Source organism: Protopterus annectens, chromosome 4.part0, assembly GCF_019279795.1.
Source record: "Protopterus annectens isolate FY-2018-M chromosome 4.part0, PAN1.0, whole genome shotgun sequence".
Taxonomy (NCBI): Eukaryota; Metazoa; Chordata; order Ceratodontiformes; family Protopteridae; genus Protopterus; species Protopterus annectens.
In genome coordinates, this window is record NC_056733.1 from 167,829,783 (window position 1) to 167,839,858 (window position 10,076).

A 10,076-nucleotide genomic window follows, 5' to 3' on the forward strand; every position below is an offset into this window, starting at 1 on the left:
CTCTGGGTCAGGAACCTATCCCTCCAGCATGTTTTGTTCATTGTGATGACAAGGTTTAGATCCCTGGAGCGTGTGGCTCTGAGGGATTGGGATTTCTTTAAATGGAGCATGTCCAACAGCTCAGGGTTTGACATGGCCTTGTATGTTAAGCAGAGATCACCTCTGAGTAGACGATATGCCACAGAGTATAGCTGTTTTTTTTTAGATGGTCAGCACAGGGCATCTGCTTTAGGCTTGTGAATCTTTTAGTGAGGTATTTCTGTGGCCTTTCCAGCTGTTGCAGATGTCTTGTGAGGTACATACCAAATGGGGCATTGTACTCTATAATGGTTCTAATGAGGGATGAGTTCAGTGGGACAATGACCTCCTTTTTTCTGGATGAAAAACCCTTAGTGGTGAGGTGTGCCACATAGAATGATTTTCTGACTGCTGTGGCGATGTACTTATCGAAGTTGAGACCACTGTCCACCTGTGTCCCTAAGTCTCTATCACACTTTCAGTGTTTAATGTAATGCCACCTATGTGATAATTCATGGGAACATGTTTTTTCCCAAAGGGGATGACTATATATTTCTTGGCATTAAGCTTGAGCCCATGGCTCTGGCACCAAGCATATGTTTCTGTAAGGCCCATTTGCAGAGTATTCACATCATTTGGGGATTCAATAATGGCTCCCAGTTTGCAGTCGTCTGCAAACTTTGTTAGCCAGAGTCCCTTAGTGTTTGCCTGTACTTCAGAAAAGTAGATGCCAAACAAGAGCGGTCCTAGGACTGAACCCTGAGGTGCTCCACTTGTCACTTGTCTGGAGCTGAATTTGGAGTCGGCTACTTTTACAGTCTGGGCTCTGTCAGTAAGCCAGTTGGCAACCCATCAAGTGACATAGGGATTTATGCCCAGCTTAGTAAGTTTATCTATGATTCCAGAGTGGGGGATGGTATTGAAGGCCTTGGCGAGGTCCAGATAGGCTGTGTGGACCGCCTTACCCTCGTCCACAGCTCTGGAGACTGATTCAAAGAAGTCAATCAAGTTCAGGAGACAAGATCGGCCCTTCAGGAACCCAAACTGGCTAGGGTCCAGTGTTTGAAGGTTGCCAATGACTTTGTTTATAAGTTCCATGATAATGTGTTCCATGCCCTTGCAGATCAGGCTCGTCAGACTGATGGGATGGTAGTTTCCGGGATCCAAGGTGGATCCCCCTTGTGGAGTGGGATAACTGTAGCTGTGCACTACTCAGTGGGCACAAAGCCTGAGGTGAGGCTATGATTAAACATGACACTTAGGTGAGGTGCCAGTTAATTTTGTAGTTCGTGTAGTACACAGCCTGGGATGTCATCTGGTCCCATGGATGCTGTATTCTTAGCTTTGGAGAGTTCGGTTTCTACCTGCGTGGCCGTGACTACCCAGAATATCTTTTGGTATTGAGATGGGCCCTTTAGGAGGTGAGAGGGGGATGAAGTTGGCACTAAATCGATCTGCCAGGATATTGGCAATATCCTTGGGATCAGTATATTTAATGCCATTCTGTTGTAGCTCAGAGCATATCTGAGCATTGCCATTTAGATTCTTGACATAACTATAGAATGCCTTGTAGTTGTCTTTGGAATCTTTAGCAATTTTATTTTCATAACTAGCTTTGGAGGATTTTATGAGGGATCTCAGCTTCTTAATGAGGCTGGTAAGGGAGTTTTTTGCATCCTGGGATTTTCCTCTTTTCTGCAACAGTTTCTATCTTCTGCTTTATAGTTTGTTTATGGCAGGGGACCACCAGATTGGCTTCCTTTATTTGGAGGAGAGCATCTTGGTTTTATTTGGGATGGCATGATTCATGCACAAGTGGATGTGCTCATACAGTGCCTTAGTGTAGGATTCAGCAGTCGAACTTTCAGCTCCCGTCTGCATGGGTGTCATGAAGTTTGTTACTTCAGACTTGAGTAGCATGAAGTTGACTTTGGAGAAGTTTTTTATGGAGGTTTCCTTACTGGGGGGTGGGATGTGGATGTCAAGGGTGATTTGCTTATGGTCAGACCTGACCAATGAGGCGGTGACCACTGGTGTGGAGCATCTATCTCCTATGTTGGTAATGACCAGGTCTAGGATATTGGACCCCCTGGTGGGACAATGGATTAGTTGATCCAGGGCATTGGAATTTATGAATTCCAAGAACCGTTGGGAAAAGGTGTTGGTACCCGAGTAGTTTTTGCAGTTAATGGCAGGGTAGTTGAAATCACCCAGTATGAAGGTGTTTGGCTGTATCTTAATATTTTTCAGTATGTTTAGAAAGGTGTAGTGAGAATCTTGGGGCATGGTGGGGGATCTGTAGCAAGCTACAATTTGGATTGCGGTCTTAGCTAGTGTTAGTTGCACCTGGAGAATTTCAGATGCATTGTGTTGGGCAACTAGCCTGGAGGTGTGAATATTCTTGGTGAATATGGACACTCCTTCACCTTTAGTGTTTTAGTCTTGGTTTAGAGGCCGAAAAGTGTGGTAAGAGTTGTAGCCTGGTATTGCAGGGGTGCTCTCTGGAGCCTTGAACCAGGTCTCAGTTACTGCACAGACATCGATGTTCTCCATTTTTAGGAGTGCCTCGAGAGAGTACATTTTGAGGTTTAGACTTCTAGCATTGAGTAGCATTACCTTCAGATTTTGCATGCTTGTATCTGTTACAGTGGTGGTTTTGTCCATTGAACCTTACCTAAAAAAGGCACGATAGGGGTGGCAAGAACTTTAGCCAGTAATCTGAATCCCAGGGGTGACAACTGAAGACCATCTCTGGCAAAGCATTGTGGTTTGTCGATCATGTCGTCCCAGGCAGACATATACTGGATCCCCTTTGAATGACACCAGAAGCTTAGCCAATTGTTGAAGTCAATCATTTTGTCCTTATACTGTGGCATCATTCTGGGTGAAGGCAGGATGCTACTCAGGGCTAGGGTCATACCTGTCTGGGCCACATGATCCTAGAGCTCTTCCATGTCTCTTTTCTTGTAGTCCAGGGAGGTACATCTCAAGTCATTCACTCCAACATGGACAATAACAGAGTCGTATTTGTACTTGTTATGGAGTGACTTGAGTGCATGCGTTATGTGGCGGATCCTGGCACCCGACCGGCAGCTAACTATAATTTTCTCCTTGTTCAGCCTGGTGAGTGGGGCATCAGTGTGCCTGATTATAGAGTCACCTATGACTAAAGTGTTGGGTACATTGTCTTGCCTTAGGGGCTGTTGGGTGGCACACTGGTGTTGTGAGCTATGTGTCACTTTGGTTGTGACTGGTGTTTGTTTGCATTTCAGCTTCGGAGGTCCTTGTTGCTTGGGCAGGTTAATGTTAAGGGCCTCCGCATATGTGGGTTTAGTGTTGCTATGTGTGGCTGTTGATGGTGTGAGTTTTGAAGGGCTATGTGTTGCTTGAGGTGTAGGCTTTTTACAACCTGTCTCGCTATGTTAAATCCCTGTTGCTTTTTTTAACGTTGTCTGCTATGTTAAACCCATTTAACATAGCGAGACAGTTTTGAAAAAAGCAACGGAGAAAGCAAGATCTCATTGCTTTTGAAAGTGTCTCGCTATGTTAAATGGGTTTAACATAGCGAGACAGCTTTTAGAAAAAGCAACAGAGATGCTCCGCTGCTTTTTTTAAAGCTGTCTCGCTATGTTAAACTTGTTTTACATAGCGAGGCAGGTTGTAAAAAGCAACAGAGATCTTGCGTTCTCCGTTGCTGTAAAAAAAAAAAAAGAGTTATACTAAAGGAAAAAGTCCAGGTGACCGGACCTTTTTCCATTACAATAACTCTAATTGACAACGTGCACACTGACCAATCAGCGTGCAAGTTTTGGAATATTAATGAGGGAGTTGTTGTATAATATAGCAATAACCCACGCCTGGGTGTGGGTAATGCTGGATTTACCCACGGTTGGTGTGGTTTGGTCATGAGGGCGAAGCCCAAGTGGCCAAACAAAGACAACCGTGGGTATATCCAGCATTACCCACACCCAGAAGTGGGTTATTGCTATTATACAATGACTTTATTTAAGAAAAACAATTATTATTTTTCTCAAATAATGGCATTGTATAATGCCTCCTTGCTGCCCTTCCGCAGCTATCTGGTATTCTGCAGCAGTTCTGATGTACTGAGCATGCGTATACTTACGTAGTACATCAGAGCTGTGGGCAAAAGCAATGGAGAAAGCAAGATCTCCGTTGCTTTTTACAACCTGTCTCGCTATGTTAAACTCGTTTAACATAGCGAGACAGGTTGTAAAAAGCAACGGAGATCTTGCCTCCGTGCTGTAAAAAAAGAGTTATACTAATGGAAAAAGTCAGAGCGACCGGACCTTTTTCTATTACTATAACTCTGATTTACAATGTGCACACTGACCAATCAGCGTGCACGTTTTGGAATATTAATGGGGGGTTGTTGTATAATTAGGTAGCTGGCATGTTCACTCTTGTCAGTGTTTCTATAAAACATATTAGAAAGGAGAGGGAGTATAGTTAGTAAGAGATGGTCATGTCTTGAAAGAGGGGGAAGAGATGCAGTTACAGCTCCATGTGGAAGATAAGTAGTTAGATAGGTAGTTAGTAGATAGGTAAGGTAGTTTTAAAAGATGTAAAGGTATGATTAGATCTGAGAGTTATAGGAATAAGATCCAATTTTTGGCAATAGTGTGAGAGCATAGAAGTTGACCTGCAGGGAGTTTTGGTTTGTGAGTTTGGAGAAGATGTTGACTTTCTGATCTAAGGGATCTGTTGGGTTGGTAGATGGTGAAAATAAAGGAGAGGGAAGGACATAATAATGGCTTGTATATAATTTTGTGTGGTGTCATTGGTTGTATATAGGAGAGATACATAGGTAATTCTAACCAGTTTAGAGAGCATAATGCTATACAATGGTGAGTATAATTGGGGGGGGGGTTGTAGCAAGTTGAGTAATTTTGTTGTAGCAGGTTTCCATTTTGGACTTTAGACTGGAGGTTAGGTTGGTAAATAGTGGAGCACCGTAGGTTAGAGAAGGTAGAAGATAAGTGATGGTTAGTGTTTTGTTTTTGTTTTTTTGTTTTTTTGTAGAAGGGGTACGGAATAGCTTATGCCTGTAGAGCAAGCCCAGTTTTTGGTGAGATTTTTTGATGTTGTGTTGAACGTGCAGATTGAATTTGAGGTGTTTGTCAATTATAACGCCTAGTAGTTTGGTGTGGGAGATGATTTTGATTGGAGTTTTGTTGTGGGAGGGTATAGCGAGATCGTCTAGAGGTAAATACAAGTAGTTTCGTTTTATTAGGACTGAGTAGCAGATGATGTTTGTTTAGCCAGTTTTCGATGAAAGAAGAAGCTAGTTGAGTAATGTGCTGGAGCTTAGATACAGAGTCGGCTGTGCAAATGATTGTAGAATCATCACCATATTGAAAAAGGGAACCGTGAGTAACAGATAAATGAAGCTTATTAATGAAAATGCTAAAAAGTAGGGATCCTAGTATGGAACTTTGGGCCACCCCTGTGGGATAAGGGAGGTAGGAAAAGGGGGAGAAGTTCCAATTAACAGCTTATTGTCTATTGGATAAGTAGCTTGAAAGCCAGTTCAGAGGGGCAGGAAGCAATCCTGATAGTGGGATTTTCTCGTTTCAAGAGCAAGATCCATTTCTGTTAAGCCCTTTCTGTTTTATTAGCTGTATTACCCCCCTCTAATACTAATATCCAAAACCTGGAGTACAAAGAACTTAAAAGTGTGTTTTGAGCCTTGCAAACCAATGTGCTGTGCTAAGGCATTTTTGTCTTTCTGATTCCTAATGTCCCTATAGTGTTCAAGCAAGTTATCAGGTCTGTCATACCTTCTACATAGGCAAAACTAACAGAGCACTGAAGGACAGGATTCTCAAACACATTGGTTTGCTCTTGAATGCAGAGAAACTGCCTGGTTTAAATGGTGTTTCTAGTCTTAAACCTTTCTTGAAAGCACACCCGCTTAAATATTAATGCTGTTTTTAAGCTTAGATTTTATTTGTATTGTTTCCCTTGTATTTATAACAATTGTTGCATTGCTTGTGTGTGTGTGTGTGTGTGTGTGTGTGTGTGTGTGTGTGTGTGTGTGTACCTTTTAATTATTTCATCAGATTTGCAAATGATAAATGATTGGTTTTGCTTTCTTTTTAAACTCGTGTTTTTCTACTTAATAACCAGATATGAGGAGCTACAAATGCGAAAATAAACTTATAACAACAATAAACGCACTGCAGAAGGTAAAAACAAAGCGCCGGATTTCCAACCTTTAAAAACCAAAATTTATTGAGTAACTGACAACGATGTCTGTATGGGATAGATGAAAAACGCGGTGATTCGTTAAGCGTTTTGCCATTGTTGTCAGTTATTCAATAAATTCTGTTTTTTAACGGTTGGAAGTCCGGCGCTTTGTTTTTACCTCCTGCAGTGCGTTTATTGTTATATGTTTTTCTACTTGTTTATTAGTCTGAAGAAGCAATAGTGTTACCGCGAAAGTGCTCACTTTTTTATTACTTTCTATTTTGTTTAATAAATAGAGGTTTTTGCTCAGCCATGTTGGTTCGGTACTTGTTTTTTACTTCAAGTTTCCATGTTTTATCTCTGTTTCACATTCATTGTTTTGTTGATCTTGTAAGTCAAGTGGCAGAATTAACTTTTATTCTTTTTAATCAGGAGGGTGCAAGTTTATTTACGGTATTAAGGAATACGTTATTGAAGCAGTTAACAGCTCCATCAAGTAGGGTGTATTTTAGAGTAGTACAGTTTATGTGTTTTAGTTGGTCTGTGAAAGTTTGGGGGTCAAAGTTACTTAGATTCCTGTAGTATTTGTAAAGGTGTTCTTTTTGGATGGAAGAGGAACTTTTGAGGATGAAAGCAGGGAGGAGGTTGTCAAGTGTGTTTGGGATGGTGCCAGCTGAGGAAATTTTGTTTAGATCACTGACCAGTATCCAGGCTATGATGGAGCCTGCAGAGTGTGTTTTGTTGAATGTACTAGGTGAAGTAATTAGTTGGGTTAAATGGAATAGATTTATATAATAGGAGGGATTGTATGAGCAGATAAGAGACTAGTTTATGTTTATGTCTCCTAGGATGATGGTTTCATTACTAATTGAACTGGAGAACCAGGCAAAAACATTCTCAAGGGTAGGTATATTGTTGCCTGGGGGTATGTAGATAACTACAATACATATTTTCTTGGAGTTGTTTATCTTTAAATATGAGATTAGAATTTCAGCAGTGTTGAATTTTGGTATGGAATTGGAGTAGGGAGTTATGTAGCATGAACTGGCATAGAGGAGGGCAATGTCTCCTCCTTTTTTGTGTTGTCTATCTTGATATAGGATACTGAATCCGGGGGGAGGGGACTTCTGAGTCCTTTGTAGATGTTTTGAGCAAGGTTTCTGTGGCAGCAATAATGTCAGGTTGGTAGAGGGAAGTCCAGGCATGGAAGTCGGTTATGCTGTTATGAATGCTTTGTAAATTGAGAGTGATTCATTTTAAGGATTTGAAGGAGGTGGGTTGAGTGGAGAGGATAGCTGAGGTAGGTTCAAGGTTAAGTTGGATATCTTCACTGAGAGGAATTTTAGAGAAAGTATATGTGTGGACTGGATTTTGTAGTTGTTTTCTTGATTTGAAGAAGTGAATATAAGGGGTAATAGTGAGGGTTATAATGGGTAGGATTTTTAGTTTGGGGAAGAGTAGTGGATTCACAGGAAAGAGATTGGCTGATATATTGGAGCAGCTGTTTGAATGGCTTAGAGGAATAGATGTTGCTTTTTTGGGTATAGCAGGTGTCTTGCAGGGGTTGAATGAGGTTAGTTTAGTAAAAAGACCCAGGTCTTTGGGTGGGCTGAAACCACAAGAAACAATCAGAGATCAAGTACCTATGGTAATTAAGTTCTTTAAGTACCAGGATGGCAATGAAATGGTCAGTGTTGCACTCCACAGAATCTTTAAAACAACACAATCTAGTACTGAATGTTTATTTTATTTCTTATTTTGTTTTGTATGTTTAATTTATGATACTATTCTAGTTAGGGTGGCCCTAAGCATAAATTAGAATTATTGTAGCGGGAAGAGGATATGGGAAAGGAGATGTTAGCAGGTGTCATCCCTGGCAGACTGCTCACCCTAAGCAAATACAAGTAATGAAACACCTACACGGGAGCTATTAAATATTAGAGTTCAGGGAGGCTGCGTCCATTGTTGCTCATTTCATAGGCCCAAGTAAAGAGCATTGGCCACGTTCAGAGTGGGGAAGGGAGCTGGGTCAGATCCAAAGCCACTTAGTTCTTTAAAAGAATAAAGAGAGCATTGAGGGATTACTAACAAATAGAACTAGTAGAAGATAAACAGATTCAAGTGCACAGTACTATGTATTTAACATTGCAGCTTTAACATGTCAAAAATACAGTTTTGTTTAAGACTCTAAGAGATGGTATCCTAAACTTAAGCTAAACTAATACCAATCACAAACTAAATGCCTAAAGAAAAAATTAAGTAAAGGCACACTGGAACAGAGAACACCATTTAGAATGTTTTGCCTTCTAAAAATCCTTCAATTCACTGTAGTTAGAGTGCTATCTCGGGGAGCATGCACAATCAAGAATGCAGTTTGAAAATGCTGTTGCCTGACAGAAATGCTACTTTAACGTGTAATATTCAAAAATTGCAATGTCGTAAACTATTCCCTGACAACTAGCCTCCCTAATACTTCAAATGACCAGGAGATATAAGAAAAGAGGTTAGTGACATTGTGTCTATTTTATTTTTTTGAACTAACAAAGTGTTTTAAAATGCTTTATAATGTATTTCTTTCTGAAAAAAGTGACTTTTAATGACCTTTAAGTTTTACTGGCTTTTGCTGCTTGTTTTACACAGGAAAGAGTCACCGTTTTCACTTGACAATGGAACAAAGTGTCAGTCCCATAGTCGGTCCTTCGTCCACCCACAAAAAGAAAAAGTTAAGCAAACAGCCTTTCCTACCACAGCAGGCTAGCAATTTGCCTCAGCCACAGGTGGGTGCCTCTGCTGTGGCTATTAATTATACCTCAGATGACTCATCTTTTACCCTAGATCACTCTGATGTAGCACAACAGCCCAGCCACTGTGGACCGGGGATTATCCATGACCCTACTGGCATCCCCTCAGTGGGCAATTTTCCTGTCAAAAAGAAACAAAAAGCTAAACATGTATCTACTCTTCTTAAAGTTTCCTTAGAAAATATGATCTGTTATAGAAAGAATTTCCAGAACCGTCACCCATTCCTCTAGTTCTGTTAGCTTTGGAGGATGTGTTTCTTACTTCCTGCAGTTTTTCTGGCAGTCAGCAAGCTGTCCCTAAAAAGACAGATTGGAGGTATAAAGTTCCTCGATCTTTTAAATTTATATACTCTCTTCCCAAACCAGCCATAGTTTAGCTAAACCTACTGCTGATAAACATTTAGTTAATTCCAATCCTACTCTTTCTGATAAAGATGAGAAGATTACTGATAAGTATAGGTAAAACGTGTATACTTCTGTAACTGTTTTTCAAAAGTTTGTTCTGATGATTGTTTACAATGTGTGTATGACTCAGTTGATACTTCTTCTACGGATATGGCCACTGGTACTGTTTTGAGAAGGTCTAACTGGCTAAGTTCTTTAGAATCTCCCAGATTATGTTAAAAATAAGATTTTAAATTCTTATTGGGAGATTTAGTTTTTGTCTCATCTAGTGCAGAAGTGATCAAAAAGTGTGTTGAAAGGGGTAAGTTGATACAGGGAATCTCTTAAAATTTTCAGACCTCCTTTTTCAAATTTTCAAAGGGATTCTTTAAGCCTTCATCCAGTTTTGGTGAAAAACAAAACAAATAGTCTCAACAAACTGAAAATAAACAGACACAAGAAAAAAATGGCAAGGGGGCTCCAAAAAATCCCAGAACCTCTCAAAACCAAGGACAGTCCAACAAGTCAGAATGACTGTTTAAGGGGCCTTCTGTCCCCACCCCACCCTGGCAGCCTCACTTCCATTCCAGAAATTCTGAATCTCCACTTTTCTCTTTGACAACAGATAGTTTTAAACAAATGGGTTCTTACAGTGATTTATCA

At 40.6% G+C, this 10,076-nt stretch overlaps 1 protein-coding gene across 3 annotated transcripts in view; it reads right to left on the minus strand.

Annotated features, from left to right (window-relative positions):
* LOC122799227 (myosin heavy chain, skeletal muscle, adult-like) overlaps positions 1-10,076 on the minus strand; it is a 446,467-nt gene that overhangs the window by 161,896 nt on the left and 274,495 nt on the right. The window lies entirely within an intron of this gene.